Below are 18,368 nucleotides of genomic sequence, written 5' to 3'. Positions count from 1 at the left end.
TTAGCATTTCAGATTGAGTAACACTTCCTCACCTGACCTAAAACATTAACTCTGCTTTCTCTCCACAACTGCTGCAAGACCTGCAGAGTTTCTCCAGCAATTTTTATTTTTGTTTCTGATTTACAGCATCTGCAGTTCTTTCAGTTTTCATAAGAAATAGGAGCAGGAATGGCAATTTAGCCCCTCAGCCTGCTCCACCACTGATTATAATCATGATTGATCTTATCTTGGCCTCTGATCCACTCACCTGCCCACTCCCCATAACCTTTTAATCTATTATTAATTAAAATTCTATTTACCTATTCCTCAAAATTATTTAGTGTCTCTGGGGGAATGAATTCCACAGATTCATGATCCTTGGAAGAAGGTAGCCATATTGTGGAGGAGCTGGTGTTGGACTGGGGTGGACAAAGTTAAAAATCACACAACACCAGGTTATAGTCCAACAGGTTTAATTGGAAGTACTAGCTTTCAGAGCACTGCTCCCTCATCAGGTAACTAATTATAGTTACGTAGTTTTTTATAACCCTTGACAAATTAAGCAAGTCTTTATGTTACTAGTTTGAAATCAAAAATAAAAAAAGTCATATTAATACATATGATGTAATGAAAGGTTTGTGATATGTATGACATTCATGTATATTTTTATATATGTACCATAAACCTTTCATTACACCACTTTCCTGTTTGCTTCTCACACCCTTTAGTTTTATTTTACAAGAGCCAGGATGATCCTACATTTCAATTACATTTGTGGAAAGATGTTGTTTTGTTCTCTAATTTCTTTGCAACCAGCTCTCAATGCTATCCCCACGGTCAGTGGAAACCCTCATTATTTACTCCACCAGAATCTTAATGACTTCGAAGGCCTCCAGCAGACCACTCAAGTGAAGCTTCAGCGCTAGTGTAAGGCCTAATGTTTCAAGCCTCTCTCCATAATCATGAGCTCTATTTTCTGGTGAGGTGAGGGAGACAGAATGGGAAAGGTGTGCTCCCACCAATGCTGTCTCAGCATGAGGAATCCAGTAACAGTTGGCTAATTAACACCAGGTGGAGGGGATCCATGCTGAATGGACCATCTATGTTGGGACATTCGGTGGGAGGAAAAGTTAAACCATAAACTAGAAATCGATCATGGCCATTGAATTATAGGCACTCTGCCCTTTGAGTCTTAGTTTATTTGTTATGGTAGCCTAAAAGAAATTGAATTTAAAAAGTTTACTACCAGCCCAAATGGTCTCACCCACACTGGAAAGCCTCTGCAATTATGGTCCCATTTGCTGACCTTTCTCATCTTTGGTTATGCCACCTTGTTTTTTTTAAAAATTCATCTATGGATTATACATAGATTCATTTATTGCCCATCCCTATTGTCCAGTGGGCAGTAAAAAATCAACAACCTCACTGTGGGTCTGTTGTCACATGTAGGCCAGAGCAGGTAAAGATGGAAGTTAATTTCCCTAAATTATTGAACCAGATGGGCTTTCCTCATAGCACTTCCATGATCATCATTAGACTCTAAATTTTTATTGAATTCAAAATCCATAATCTGCCATGGCAGTATTCAAGCAAGGGATCCCAGAACATTACCCTGGTCTTTGTATTAATTGTCTAGTGATAATATTACTAGGCAATTGCCTCCCCACATAATTCCTGATAGAAGTCTCTTCCAACCTTCTTCCTGTATTATTACCAAAAAATACAGTGGACAACATAAAATTCCATTTAGTTTCCTGTTTAGCAAGTTCAGTCTCTTGTTAATTGTTTCTTTCAAACTGTTAGCATTTCCCAGTTGGGGACCCACTGGCCCTCCATAATTGTGGAGACTGATGGAATGACATAAGATTGCCAAGCCGACATCATTGATGTTAACACAGTGGTGGGGGCATGAAGAAGGTGACACCCCCTGATTGTGGCTGTAATAGTTAACTCCAGCCCTCTCAGCCCAGTTATATCTGGGTGAAATCATTCCTCTCACACCTTTCCCACAATTCCTCACATGTGACGTAACTTAAAATATTTCTTAGCAGCAACAAAGTAATATTCTAGAGCTTCTTTATCATAGAACTGTGTTTTAAGGTGTTTCCCAGAGGTGTCACAGAACAGAACTTGACTTTGAAGCCCACAACACACCTTTGTATCAGGTGAAAGGCAAGTTTTAAGGAGCACTTTGAAGGGGTAGAACTTGACACAATGAGGTGGAGAAATTAGGAAGTCAATTTTGGAGCTTTGGGCCCAATTCTACATTTTGTATCCAGCGTTCCAAACCTGTGACGTTTCAAAACTATAGTCTCCAATACTTAGGCAGAAGGGCAATGGATGCGGGCTACACTAAACATCTACAAGTGGTACAAGTCACAGAACATTCTGATATGAAACTATAACACTGCCTCTCAATCAAAATCATGGAATTCTCTTTCTAGGAACACTCCACCAAGGTCTGCAGCAGTTCAAGAAGGCAGCTCACCACTACATTCGCCAGGGTGGTTAGGGTTGGGAAATATAAAGAGATAAAGAGAAACAAGCCTATAGAAAACTTTCTTTTTGTATGGTCCTATCCATGAGAGTTGTCACTTTAATAGCCTGTGCCCCTTTTGTGATGTTACCATTCAGAGTTCCTATCTCCTTTCCAAATTCCAAAATGCACTCCATGTTTCTCTATACCAGCTACTGGTCATCTCACTTTCCCGATATACTCCTGAAGTGTTTCTCTGGCCAACTTTCCAGACTGCACTACGGCCCCCGCCATATTGGACACCATCCGTAAATGTTGATAGCCCAAAAATCCTCAGCCCAGATCAGCAATTTATACAGTACCACATTTACTTAATTATGAGACAAACCCGTATAAGAGTCCATCCCGGATATAAGTTCTCAATATCCTTAGGTTTTCATATACCACAAACTCCAAAATTTAGTTCCAAAAGTCCTTCATTTTGATATCACATATGCTAGTTTTGGGGTTAGGGTTGGTGAGATTAGTCACGAGTGAGTGTTTATGACGATTGCTTTTTGTTGTTGTTGAACTATCACAAATATCCCAAGACAGCCGCTCCTGCTAATTTCAGCACCATGGCCAGCATCCAGCATTATCGGCAGTTCCAAAGAACCGGCATGGATTTCAAAATATTACTCATGAAGTCAGCTCCTAACAATTTTCCTTCAAGATTTGGTCTGAAATACTCAATTTTTATGAGTGTACACATCCTTTACACCAATGGGCTGTCAAATATTATTTTATATTCTGGTCACTTTTCCTTTAGCTTTGCACTTTGTTCCCTGCTGTTAAATCATCTCTTCATTACCTGATGCCAAGTATTTGAATTCCACGTTACATTTTATCTGCTGTAAGACTCTAAGCGGTGTTTCTTCAAATACCTGTACTCTTGGAAATCAATAAATATTGTATTATTTGCAAGACGTAGTTGCTAGACAGCACCTGTGACTAGCAATGAGGAAAATTATACTTGACCTCAACTTCATGAAAATATAAACAAGAACGACACTACACAGTCCTTGTGAAGATTGAGTCCTGTCATCACGTTGAGGATACCCTCCATTCGTACTACACTCAAACCTCCATTATCCGAATGTGAGGGGCAGGCACTATTTCATTCGGATAATCAATTATTCGGTTAGTCGATTAAATGCCTTTCCTCTGGGGCTTGGAGTTTTTAAAGTCTGCTCCCCGTTCAGAAGACTGTAGAAGCACACAACGTGTGAGGCCTTGCCCCCACCCATCTGACACTGCTCCCTTGTCCCCCCCAATCCTGCCCAACACCGCCCCTCGCTCCCGTGCAACACCCCCCTGCCCCAACCCTGTCTGACACCGCCCCCCAACCCGTCCAACACCACCTCCCCGCCCACACCCCCAACCCTGTGCACACCAGCCCGAGGTCCAGGGCAGCTGGACTGTACACCAACAAAAAGACTGCTGCAGTCTTTGATGTAATGTTTCCATTGGGACCTCGAGATCTCCTTCAGATAATCCGATTTTCAGATAATTGGTATTCGGATAATCAAGGTTCCTCTGTATATGGCGTTATCACCTTGTTAACTTTGAGGTGCAGTGTGATCTGAATCATCGATAAGGACATAGACAAGATTAGAGTGGTGATGGAAAAGCTCAGCAGTTCAGGCAGCATCTGAGGAGCATTCATCAGGCTTTTGCCCGAAACGTTGATTTTCCTGCTCCTTGGATGCTGCCTGACCTGCTGTGCTTTTCCAGCACCACTCTAATCTTGACTATAATCGCCAGCATCTGCAGTACCCACTTCCGCCAAGCACATAGAAAAGTTCAGACAAGGGGCAACCAAGTGATGGTTTGAAATGAAAAGCAGAGCAAGGTGAAGTGTTGCAGTTCAGCAGAAGAAACTGGGAGGAGCAATATCGTCTTAATGGCAAAATACTAAAGAGGCGCAGGAACAGAGTGATGTGCAGTATATTGACCTTTGAAGGCGGCAGAACATATTGAGAGAGAGGTTAGCAAAGAGTTTGGCATCTTGGCTTCATAAATATATTGTACATTGACCAAGGCAGAGAAGATCTGCCAAATCTTTGTCAAGCCCTGATAATTCCAGCTAGAATATTCCATCCACTTACTGCCATTACATGACATTGTGGAGGAGATTACCAGAATGTTTCCAGGAATTGGTATGGGTTGAGGGGATTGAATTGGTGTTTTTTTTCAGGTTGAAAGAAAATAGATTGTTTTCTTGGAGAGAAGGAGATGGAGAGAAAATTTGATAGATAATGACAGACTCAGATAAGATAGAAAAGGAAAAATGGAACTTGACCCCATATCTGCATTCCTGTCCACATCCCATTAACAGTGAAAACCCTCACCATTTCACCAAATCACCTGGTTTTTGTACTTAATTTCAATGTTGGCTCTTTATTCCTTGTAGCATTGCAGTAATCAATCCCAGATATGTTGGAGAAGCTCATCCTTTCCTCATCATATCTTACATTATTCTCACTCTCCTTTTCTGGATTATCAAAATCATCTGTGTGTTCCACTATCTCCTTTCCACCAGTAACTATTTACAATATGTTCCTGATATATCAAGATTCCTTTTCACCCCTTATCACTGTTCAGTAGAATTGATTTTGTACCATTCATTATACCATTCCCATATTCTGCTGCTGTAATTAAAACAATTGACTGCTTTTACCTTCTTTTTTATTTTATCCCTTATTAAGTTTTTGTAGTGAATGATTCTAACTTTAACTCTTCTTACCTCATTGGGTCTGACATTTAAAGGAATATTTTGGAACACAGTTTAGATAAATTCCAGTGGGAAAATAAAATCCAAGGGAAAATGCATGCTTAATTTAAAATGTTAAGGATAGTATGAAACAATGAAAAAACTGATGATGGCACAAAAATAGATGGTGGGTACTCATGTTTGAATATAGGTTATATCAATCTTTACACCTGTAACATGGATTAGGTTAATCTTTTTATTGTCAATCATTTTTGCATGCTTGCTTCAACTAATTATTCAACAAATAAACTAATTATTAGTTGTTAACAAAAGTAACTTTGGTGAGTTGTTCGTAAGACAGAACCAGATACAATCTAAAATCTAATGGGCCGTAACATCACCTTGCTAAAATTTAAAATGTATTATGATCCATGGAGGAGTGTGACTAAAAAGGAATCTGTGCATCCCTCCAAACTTTTTTATTCATTTATGGGATGTGGTATTTATTGCTTGTCCCTTGTTGCCCTTGAGAAGGTGGTGGTGAGCTACCTTCCTGAATTGCTGCAGTTCATGTGCTATGGGTTAATCCACAATAACATTAGGGAGGGAATTCCAGGATTTTGACCCAGCAATAATGAAGGAATGATGATAAAGTTCCAAGTCAGGATGGTCAGTGGCTTGGAGAGGAACTTGAAAGTAGTGGTGTTCATATGTATCTGCTGCCCTTGCCCTTCTAGATGGAAGTGGTTTTGGATTGGAAAGTGCTGTCTGACAATTCTTGGTGAATTTCTGCAGTGCACCTTGTAGATAGTACATTCAGCTGCTACTGAGCGTCGGTGGTGAAGGGAGTGGATGTTTGTGGATGTGGTGCCAATGAATTGTTATGCTTTGTTCTGGATAGTGTCAAGCTTCTTGAGTATTTTCAACTACATCTACCCAGGCAATTAAGGGGTACTCCATCATACTCCTGACTCGTGCCTTGTAAATGAAGGACATTATGTTTATATTGGTGAGTTCAATTATGCTTCTGGTCAATGATAACACCCAGGATGTTGATAGTGTGCGATTTAGTAATGGTAATACCATTGAATGTAAAGGGATGGTGGTTAGATTGTCTCTTATTGGTAATGGTCATAGTCTGGCATTGTGTGGCATATTTGTTACTTGGGGGTCTAGATTAGAGTGGTGCTGGAGAAGCACAGTAGGTCAGACAGCATCCGAGGAGCAGGAAAATTGACATTTCAGGCAAAAGCCCATCATCAGGAATCAGATGATTGTTACTTGTCATTAGTCAGCCCAAGTATTGTCCAGGTGTTGTTGCATTTGAACACGGACTGCATCAGTATCTGGGGAGTTGCCAATGGTGTTGAACATTGTGCAATCATTGGCGAACATCCCCACTTTGGACCTTATGATGGAGGGAAGGTCATTGATGAAGCAGCTGAAGATGGTTGGACCTCAGATAATACCATAAGGAATTCCTGCAAAGATCTCCTGGAGTTGAGATGACTGGCCTCCAACAATCACTGCCATCTTCCTATGTGTCAGACATGACTCCAACCAGTGAAAACTTTGCCCCCTGATACCACTGAGAGCTGTCACTCTCACTTCACCTCTGGAATTCTGCTCTTTTGTCCATGGTTGATCTGAGGCTGCAATGAGATCAGGAGCTGAGTGACCCTGGCAGAACCCAAATTGGGCGTCACTGAGCAGGTGCTGCTTGATAGCACTATTGATGACACCTTCCATCATTTTACTGATGATCAAGAGTAGACCGTTGGGGCCGTAATTTGCTGGATTGGATTTGTCTGCTTTTTATGTACAGGAAATACTTGGGCAATTTTCCTCATTGTTGGGTCGATGACAGTGTTGTAACTGTACTGGAACAGCTTGGCTAAGGGAGCAGCAGGTTCTGGAGCACAAGTCTTCAGTACTATTGCTGGAATGTTGTCAGGGCCCATATCTTTTGCAGTCTGCAGTGTCTCTGACTGTTTCTTGATCTTATTAGGAGAGAAGTGAATTAGCTTGCCATTCGCACTGCTTCCTCCAAGTGCTGATCAACATGGAGCAGTACCACTCATCAGCTGAGGGAGGATGGCACATGATAATCAGCAGGAGGTTTCCTTGCCCATGTTTAACCTCAACCAGGAGATTTCATTGGGCCCAGAGTCAATGTTGAGGTCTGTTTCCATGCTGTACATCTCTATGACTCTATGACTCTCAGAGCAACTCCCTCTTGACTGTATACCACTGCACTTAATGTTCAACTGCTCCACAATGAGGTCAGTTGTATGTAAAAGCTGATCCAAGATAGCAGCTTCTGCACTGGAGTTCATCCGGTCAGACCACTTTTCCTATTTTCCCATCTCTTTTCCTGGTTTTTTGCTTATTTACCTTGTCCTGAACTTGGATGACATAATTAGAAGCAAGACACCGGAGAGCTGACACTGCGCGGGCCCAGGGTGGAGGAGAGTGAGCCCCCACTTACTCTTCTGGAGCAAGCACAGGACCTGGAATTGGCAGCTGCTACATCGGCAGAGATAGGCCCAAAGACAAAGAGGGCACCTGAGGATCAGCAACTCCGATGTTGGTTGGGTCCGGTGTAGACAGCCGTGAAGCGGTGGCAGAAGGATGGCAGTACACAGGCGTCATTGACGGTGATGAGCTGGCTCCCTTCAAGCTAAATCTTTTGTTTTTATCCCTTATTCTTAAATTATTCAAAACATCGTTCTTTCATGGCAACAAATGAAAGCTTTCACTGTATTTGATTGTATTCTTATTGTAAAATACAATAACATCAAAACCAAATCAAGCTGCCAGCCTCATGCCCACCACTTGCTGCCTTGCCATAGCCCTCCAAGCTATGGAAGGCACAGCACCCAAACATGGTACACCACTGCCACCCTGGCCTCTCTCTTGCAGGACAGGGAAGTATATAAAATAGAAAAGGCCAAATCTAAATTGGTGGTTGGTGGAGTGGGGGGGGGGGGGCACGACACACCTTCATCCCCTGAGCTCAATGGAGGAGACGGTACATATCAACAGGTCAACTGCAACATGACTAATCTCTCCTCAAAGGACAAACATCTCATGCCCATAATCAGCACAGTGAACTGGCTCTGAGCTGTTTCCAATGCAGTATTTGTTAAGGAGACAAAAAAAACATACACTATTCTCCAGGTACAATCTTACCAGTTGCAGCAAGACTCCCTTAATTGTATATTCCACTCCCTTACAATAAAGGCTAACATTCAATTGTGGTTAGCACTGCTGCCTCACAGCGCCTGAGACCCGGGTTCAATTCCCGCCTCAGGCGACTGACTGTGTGGAGTTTGCACATTCTTCCCGTGTCTGCGTGGGTTTCCTCCGGGTGCTCTGGTTTCCTCCCACAATCCAAAAGATGTGCAGGTCAGGTGATTTGACCATGTTAAATTGCCTGTAGTGTTAGGTAATGGGTAAATGTAGGGGTATGGGTGGGTTGCGCTTCGGCGGGTCGGTGTGGACTTGTTGGGCCGAAGGCCTGTTTCCACACTGTAATGTAATCTAATCTAATCAATTTGACTCATTACTCGTATCTGCATGCTTACCTCTTGTGATTCATTTACCAGCACAACCAGAATTCTGTAGCTTCTCCCCAGTTAAATAATATTCTGATTTTCTATTCTTCCCATGAAAGTGGATAGTCTCATAATTTCCCACATTATATTCCATCTGTCAAGTTTTGTTTCTGCCTTTCTCTTCACCACTTGCATTTCTTTAAAGATTCTGTGGCCCGGATTAATAGGACCTTGGTTGACCTTAAGCAATGGAGGAGAAAATGAGGACTGCAGATGCTGGAGATCAGAGTCTAAGAGTGTGGTGCTGGAAAAGCACAGCCGGTCGGGCAGCATCCGAGGAGCAGGAGGATCGGCGTTCATAAGCTCTTCATCAGGAAACTCCTCATCAGTCTTCCTGATGAAGAGCTCATGCTTGAAACATTGACACTCCTGCTCTTCAGATGTTGTCTGGCCAACTGTGCTTTTCCAATGCCACACCCTTCAGCTCTGTCCCCAAGCAAAGCCTCTATGGGAATTGCTTGCAAAGTTTGAAGTTCCAATTGGACATTCCCCTACTCTTTGGAAGCCTTCAAAACAAAATCACCAAATCTGTGATAGAGTCAGAGACTTTGAATAGTTATGATTTAACTATATAAAAATATACTTAATCAAACATTTTAACAGAAGAGCCCTATTCCAACTCCTAGGCAACTATATTATTAAATCCCCTACTCTTCCCTTGACACCTGACTCTTCCAGAGCCCAATGCATTCCTGACCCACCAACTCTGCTCAGTAGGCTATTGGAATGATTGCACTTAGAATACAGTGAACAGTCTTGGTCACCAGACTGGTGGCAGGCTGTTCATGTGCTGGAAACAGTTCAGAGAATACTAGACAAAGATCTGGAATGAGTAGATTGCCTTAGGAGGAAAGTCTAGACAGTTTAGGAGTCTGGGGTGACTTAATTGAAACAATAAGGTCCTGAGAGGATTTGAGCGAATGGATGTCGAAAGAATATTCCCTTTTCTGGGAGAATCTAGAACTAGGGGGTCAGAGTTTAAAAATAAGGGGGTCACCCATTTAAGACATTTTTTTCTTTCAGAAATTTGTGACTTTAGAGTTGTCTTCCTTAAAAGGCAAGGCAGAATCACTAAATATTTTTAAGGCAGTGCTAAATAGATGCTTGAATACCAAGGGGATGACATGACCAGGTTCCAAGTGAGTTATGAACAGTGCTACAGGTGGAGAGTGGGGCCTTCTGTCAACAGTTGTCCATCATCATCCTTTCCCTATGCCAAATGCTGGTAAATGGGATGAGATTTATTTAGGATATCTGGTTGCCATGGACAAGTTGGATGAAAGGGTCTGTTTCCATGTTGTACATCTATATGACTCTATGACCCTAAATGATGGTTGACATATAAATGCTGTCCTCAACTCTGGCAGAACATCATGCTCTTCCTTGAAATAGCACTGTTGAGGATTTATGTCCACTCAGGAGAGCATCTGACAGATGGCAACTTCAGCAGTGAAGCACCATCTGAAATCACTCGGAAATGCTGGCTTGAATTATGTGGTCAAGACTTTGGAAAGGGATCATACTTCCACAATCTTCTGATGTAGAGATGAGAGCAATTTCACTGAGCAACAACCTACTGACAGAACTTCTCTCAATTGAGATAATCTTCTTTCTAAAGTGCAACACGAATCACAGAATTTCTACAGCAGGCCAATTGGTCTACCGAGTCCAAACCGACCTCCAAAGAGCATCCCACCCAGACCCCTACCCTATAACTCTGCATTTCCCCATGCCAAACCCACCTAGCGTCCACATCCCTGGACATGATGGGCAATTTAGCATGGCCAGTCCACCTAATATGCACATCTTTGAACTGTGGGAGGAAACCAGAGCACCAAAGGAAACCCATGCGGACACGGGGAGAATGTGCAAACTCCACACAGACAGCCACCCGAGGCTGGAATCAAACCCAGGTCCCTGGTGCTGTGAAGCAGCAATGCTAACCACTGAGTCACTGTACCACCTATCTTAAAAGGCTATCTTAAAAGTTGTTCAAAAATAAATTGCAAGTGAAAGTTTATCTTTGGTTGGTCTTTATGTCATCTTTTTATTTTAGTGACGTGCATGGAATCCTGGATTAAATATATGCTGGAGACTGCTGTCCCCTGATTTAGATGGACACAGCATCTATGATAAATAACTCTGATGCTCTTCATCTTCGTCCCAGAGGCATGATGCTTCACATTGATTCCTTCCCCAGAAAAACACATGAAGCACACTTAGCTGACAGGTACTGGCAGTTATCATGAGTTCTCATTCAGGTTGACAAAGATGGGAGATGAAGTTTCATGCTTTATTATTAAGAAATTAATAAAATATTCAGAGATTCCAATGAATTGACTTAGAGTTAGCTTCAAGTTAACAAGTGTATGACAGAGAGGGAGGAGAGAGAGAGAAAATAGCTGCATACTGTATCACTGATTACAGAGCAAAAACTAGCAGAATGTTGACCTCCAGGGCTGAGCTGCTCAGAGTATATAAGCAGATACAGTAGCAGTGAGACAGAACATTCTCCTGGGCTTCACTTACATTGTAAGATCCATCTTCTTCTTAAGGATAGGAAAACATTGGTACAGCCCAGTGACCTTGATGACCCTGTGCCTACTTTATAATATAACAGTCAAGCATGGTGGTTAGTGCCCTAATGAACACTTTGTGATGGAATTGCAATTCCCACCATATTGAGATGGGTTGAGGATCTGTACCTGAAACAAACATCTGCATTCAGGACAGCCCAGGTCCACAATCTGTCAAGGAACCTGTAAAGGTCAGCTCAAAGATGATAAAGGTACAGGATTGTTTGTCCAAATGCCACTGCATACCAAACCCCTCCAGTGCTAAAACACCTCTGCTAATTGCCTTCTCAAGCAGCCTCCCTCCTGATCGTCCCCACCTTTCCTGATCATCTCTCTTGCCACCCTTAATGAAAATTACCATTGTGGCTCCAAATTCAATGGTTTCCTTTATAGATCCACCAAGAGATGTTTATCAGTTGTCTTCAGCTGTCAGATTTGGGCAAAGCAGGGAGATGCTCTGTAGAATCATAGAATCCTTATGGTGTGGAAGCAGGCCATTCAGCCTATCAAGTCCACACCAACCCACCAAAGAGCATCCCAGCCAGGCCCACCCCAACCCCATTTCCCTTCCCTCCCCATGCCTAACCCACCTAGCCTCAACATCCCTGGACACTAAAGCATGGCCAACACATCTAACCTGCACATCTTTGGACTGTGGGAGAAAACCAGGGCACCCAAAGGAAACCCACGCAGACACAGGGAGAATGTGCAAACTCCCCACAGACAGTCACTTGATGTTGGAATTGAACCCGGGTCCATAGCGCTGTGAGGCAGCAGGGTTAACCACTGAGCCAGCATGCCATTACTATAGAATGGATTGCGCATTGTCACTTCTGCAGAATCTGACAATGTACAAACTTTGTCCATTCATTACATAAGAAGGGTGTCATTTTGATAGTTACTGTTGCAATCAATTGGGGTTATATTTTACCGAATCAATGCTTTGTGGAAGTTACACAAAGTAAACAGCAATGACAAAACTCCCGTATTTGATAGGACTGACTCCAGCCAACATTAATGAAGCTCACAGCCCAAAATCAACTGTGCCCTCACTTCAATCATTGACCAGCGTGTGAAACATGTTGTTGCCAGGTGGGGGTGGGAAGGGAATAGGTTAAATCGGATGTATGAATCACAGTTGGTTGCTCCCCTTACAGAACTTCGGAAATATGTTGGCAGGAACTTCAGTTAAATGATTACAATAATGGCATAACAAATATTTTCTGCACTTAAGTGGAGAAGTTACCTGCATGATTCAATGCTTATCTCTTACCTGTATCGCATTATCTAAATAGTTCAGCTGTAATTTCATGCTGAGCAAATTCCCTTATGGCCTCTAACACGTAGAAGTTCTAAAGCCAGGATCACAGCGTTACAGCAACATTATATAAGATAATAACATGTTTAAGAAATGTTTCAACAATAATGAATTCAGTAATCATTGCTCAGAGGCAGTCTTATTAAAAAAGAACTGTTCTCTCGTTGCTGCTGGCATCATTTAGCTTCTGTGAAGCATCAATCTCTTAAGATACAACCTCAATTGATTTTCACTTCAAGCTGCAGCTATCATCTCGAGGCCCCTATTACATGATGAAAGGACAGAGTTTAAATGTTTTCTAAGTTTGCAGAAGTGGCATTATGCAATCCATCATAGAATCCCTACATTGTGGAAGCAGACCATTTGGCCCAGCAGGTCCAAATCCAACCTTCCGAACAGCATCCCACTAAGACCCATCCCGATCTCCACTACTCTATCCCTGTAACCCTGCATCTCCCATGGCGAACCCACATAGCCTGCACTACCCTGGACACTATAGGCAATTTTCCAAAGACAATCCACGTAACCTGCACATTTTTGGACTGTAGAAGGAACCTAGAGCACGAGGAGGAAACCCACAGGGACAACATGCAAACTCCACAGAGATAGTTACCCTTGGGTGGAATTGAAGTCAGGTCCCTGGTACTTTGAGGCAGCGGGCTAACCAGTGGGCCACCGTGCTGCCCGGGTCACACAGTAAGTCTCTAGTTTTCCCAGATGCATCACTGGGACAACTTCCACCCTCAGCGCGACCTGATAGAGGTAATTGTGAAATAGTACAGCTCCATATTTGACTGTATTCAGAGGAGGTTCACTCAACTAATTCCAGGGCTGAAGGTATTGTCTTATCAGAAAATTTTGTTCAGATTGAAACTGTATTTATTGCAGGTTAGAAACATGGGATGTGATCTTATTAAAATATGCAAGATCCTGAGACCACTTGACAGGGTAGATCCTGAGGGGACGTTTCTATAGTGGGAGAGATTAGAACTAGGGAATACAGTTTATAATTAATAAGTATTTAGAACAAAGATGAGGAGAATTAATTTCTCTCAGCATGTCACAAAATTTGCTTCATGAGAAAGTGGAGGTAGAGTTATTGCATATGTCTTAAGATAGATGGTAAATAGAGTCTGGAGTCAAACGTAGACAAGAATCTGGGATGAGAATGGTGGAGCGAGTTTGATGAGCCAAATGGCCTACTCATTCTCCTAACACATTATATTCATCTGTACCTCAGCATTGGCTGCAGGTGAATCAAGCTCACGCAACACATTGCTCTGATAAAGAGGCATCTCGACCCGAAATGTTAGTTCGCTCTCTCTCCATGGATGCTGCCTGACCCACTGTGATCTCCAACATTTTTTGTTTTCAGTATAGATTCCAGCATCTGCAGTAGTTTGCTCTCACATATACATTGCCTGAATTCCATTGGCTTAAATTGGGAAGATAATGGGCAGTTGATTCTGTGTCATCCAAGTTACATTGTTGCCTAGGACCACCCCTACACTCTCGCCACCATTTTTCAAAGATTGCCTATCAGTAATTTTTCCAGTTGTAATGTTGTGTGTGGACCTGACTGAAATGCCATAGCAAATGCTGAAAAATGGGATTAGGATATGTTTGGATGGGTGTTTGATGACCAGCACAGATACAATGTAGTGAAAATCCTCTTTCTTTCTTGTAAAAACACTATAATTTTTTGATCAAATATAGCCAACCGATATGAATTAAAACTTCAAACAAGCTAGTCCTATATGAGGCGATTTTACTTTTAAACTTCATTAGATTTTGAAGAAAGATAACAGAAATGTTTCCTGTTGAATCTTTTGCCAAGGGAATGGATTCCTTTCAGAGTTACAGCTGATGCTAGTTGGCAAATTGGGTTTGCCCTGAATATCTGACATAAAGGAAAATGAATCTCCATATTGCACCACAAATGCACCTAATGAGTAGACAATGTAAAGAAGTACAGTGTCCTGGTATTTGTCACAGTGTAAACAGGCAAATGTTGGGGCTGTACTGAGTCTGCATTTATTGATATTGTTTGTCAAGGCATGCACACAGAGCTGTGACTGACCATCGGAATCTTTAACATTAATTCACTGAGTTTGTGTGAGCTGGCATTCAATTCTGCACAAATGCACATGAATGAGGTACGTCAGGGATGAATGGGATAAATGCAGTGTCTAATCATTCGAGTTTTCATTGTGAAATTTTGATTTAGGCTTGTCAGTGTGTTTTCTTCAGCAGAGTGGAGAACTGTGAAGCAGTGTGAATGTTTGTTGCCATGGTTACAGCTCGAGCTCTGTGAGTGATTTTTTTATAGCTGTTGAAGGAAATAACTCCAGTCCAAAACGGAATATGACACACTGATGAGATAACGGTGCAATTATGGAGGCATCTGTATATAGGAACAGGAGCACATTGCTTATGCTGCAAGACTAATATAACAGGAGTCTCACCATTGATTTGAGGAGATGAGCTCCAATCTCATCACAGCAGGATAGAGATGAAATTACATAGAGTCATACAGCCATACAGCACGGAAACCTTCAGTGCCAAGTGTCCAACCAGTCCATTCCGACCGTAATCCCAAACTATTTTAGTTTGCTCCTGGCCCATATCCCTCCAGACCTTTCCTATTTATGTACTTATCTAAGTGTTTTTTAAACATTGTAACTGTGCCCACATCCACCACTTCCTCTGGAGGTTCATTCCACACTTGAGCCACCTTCCCTTCTAAAATAGGGGCGTTACCTTAGACATTTTTCAGTCCTCTGGCCGCCTCCCTGTCTCCAGTGATTCCTGAAAGATCACCACCAATTCTTCATCTATCTCCTTCCCTGCTAGGCCTACCTTCCAATCAACTCTGGCAGGCTCCTCCTTCATGTCTCTGCAGTTATCTTAACTCAACTGTAATATCATTACATCTGATTTAAACTTCTGCCTCTCCATCGGCAGAGTGAATTCTATCATGATTTATCATCGCCGTTGCACAAAACATCCACATGTGTAAAAAAAAAAAATCACCTGAGTACCTCTTATTCCACTTCCTTTAAATTACAGAGCTACCTTAAAATTTATTTGAAACCTATTCAAGCGAGGAATTTTCAAAGTTGCAGGTTTCAAAGTAAAGGCCACGCAATCACAATTAATGGTTACTTATCCTGATTTATATAGTTAGGGTTACATTATGTCTTTGAGGAGAAAGTGAGGTCTGCAGATGCTGGAGATCAGAGCTGAAAATGTGTTGCTGGAAAAGCGCAGCAGGTCAGGCAGCATCCAGGGAACAGGAGAATCGACGTTTCGGGCATAAGCCCTTCCCAGGCCTCAACCCTAACCCTAGCCCTAACCCAAATGCTCATTCCCTAAACCTCACCCTACTCCTAAACTTCACCCTAACCCTTATTCTCTAACTCTCACCCTATTCCTAACCCTCACCCTAACCCTCATTCCCTAACCCTCACCCTAACCCTAACCCTAACCCCCACCCCCTAACCTGAACACTAACCCTAACCTCACCCGAGCCCCAACCCAAGTCCTAACCCTCCCCCTAATCCTCACCCTCAATCTAACCCAGCCCTTACCTTAATGCTAACCCTTACCCTAACCCTAACCCTCACCCTCATTCTAACACTCATTTTAGCACTAACCTGCATGCTAATCCTAACTTCACCCTAACCTTACCTCTCAATCTAACTATAACCCTCACTGTAACCCTAACTCTCACCCTAACCCTAACCCAAGTACATTCACACATCCACCAATGCACACATGTCTGTACCCACTCATACTCAACCCAACCAATCCTGCATGAGTGCTCAAATGATGGACGGCACCACGAACCAATGGAAATATGAGACTTTATGTCTATCAAACACATGTGCCCTGCCCTCTTCATGGGGCTCTATCCCTCAAGCTCACTTATTACAGTCAGAAGAAATAAATGGAGAACTGATAGAAAATAATAGGTACTTATGAGTTGAATGATTAAGTAATAAAGCACAGTAATAACTTAAAACGTGAGCTTGGGCAGTCCCCCCACCAATGTCCCCATCCCTCCCTTCTCCTAACTCCGAGGTCCTGGTATTTTGTACCTTTTGCAGCCCGTTCTCCAGTGCCTGGCTTTCCAAGGCGTTCCTTGCATGAGAATGGTCTGCTTGCTCCCATTTCAAATGGCTCACATTGTGACCGTTCTGCCCTCGTGTGGATGGGCTGTACTCCAGAATCATAGGCCATGTGAGCAGCGGATAGCTCATGTGACTGAGTCGCCACCACCTTGGGTTGTTGTGGTGGCTCAAACAAAGTAGGAGCTGCAGTTAAAAGTGGAACACCACTACCAAATGCCTGGAGTCGAGGGAGCGGAATCTCTTAGCTGGGAATACGGGGTAGAGTTGACATGTGGCACCTATAAAGCAACGTACGTGCAGTTCATTGGCACCCGGCATCAACAGGAAGCCTGGAATCCTGCCAAAAACACATGCCCACTCCACCAACTGGCTGCGTGTAGGAGGGAATTGAATGAATGTAACTCATCGTAAGTGGGGAGGTACAATGGCCTCCCTCATGCACATTGGCTCCAGAGATGTGAAATGTTGTAATTATTTCCAACTGCTACTTGGGAGGCATCAGACATGTAGCCATTCACTTTCATAAGTATTGGCAATGCTGACCTTGCCCTGCTCTGAGGTTGGTTCATAGATTTCACTGAGGATGTCCTTACCTTACCTTTTTTTTTATAAAAGGTTACTTTCAGAGGGATGGCAGTGAAGGCAGTACAATGTTCCTCTTGCAACATGTTTGAGGTGAGGGATGCCATGGACGTCCCTGCTGATAACACTTGCAGGGAGTGCACCCATCTCCAGCTCCTCCAAGACCGTGTTAGGGAACTGGAGCTGGAGTTGGATGAACTTAGGATCATTCGGGAGGCAGAGGGGGTCATAGATCGGAGCTTTAGGGAAGTAGTAACTCCAAAGATGGCAGATAGATGGGTGACAGTGAGGGGGACTGGGAGGAAGCAGCCAGTGCAGGGACCCCATGCGGCCGTTCCCCTCAAAAACAAGTATACCGTTTTGGATACTTGTGGGGGGGACGACGTACCAGGGGCAAGTAACGGGGCTCAGGCCTCTGGCACGGAGCCTGTCCCAGTTGCTCAGAAGGGAAGGGTGGAGAAGAGCAGAGAAATAGTTATTGGGGACTCGATAGGTTGGGGCACAGATAGGTAGTTTTGTGGGGGCAAGAGAGACTCACGTTTGGTATGTTGCCTCCCAGGTGCAAGGGTACGTGACGTCTCTGATCGTGTTTTCCGGGTCCTTAAGGGGGAGGGGGAGCAGCCCGAAGTCGTGGTCCACATTGGCACCAACGACATAGGTAGGAGGAGTGCCGAGGATGTTAGACAGGCTTTCAGGGAGCTAGGTTGGAAGCTCAGAGTTAGAACGAACAGAGTTGTTGTCTCTGGTTTGTTACCCGTGCCACGTGATAGAGATTCAAGGAATAGGGAAAGAGAACACTTAAATGCGTGGCTACAGGGATGGTGCAGGAGGGAGGGATTCCGGTTTTTGGATAACTGGGGTTCTTCCTGGGGACGGTGGGACCTCTATAAACAGGATGGTCTACACCTGAAACTGAGGGGCACCAGTATCCTTGG

This window comes from Chiloscyllium plagiosum, chromosome 28, assembly GCF_004010195.1.
Source record: "Chiloscyllium plagiosum isolate BGI_BamShark_2017 chromosome 28, ASM401019v2, whole genome shotgun sequence".
Taxonomy (NCBI): Eukaryota; Metazoa; Chordata; class Chondrichthyes; order Orectolobiformes; family Hemiscylliidae; genus Chiloscyllium; species Chiloscyllium plagiosum.
Note: the sequence above shows the minus strand (reverse complement) of the source record.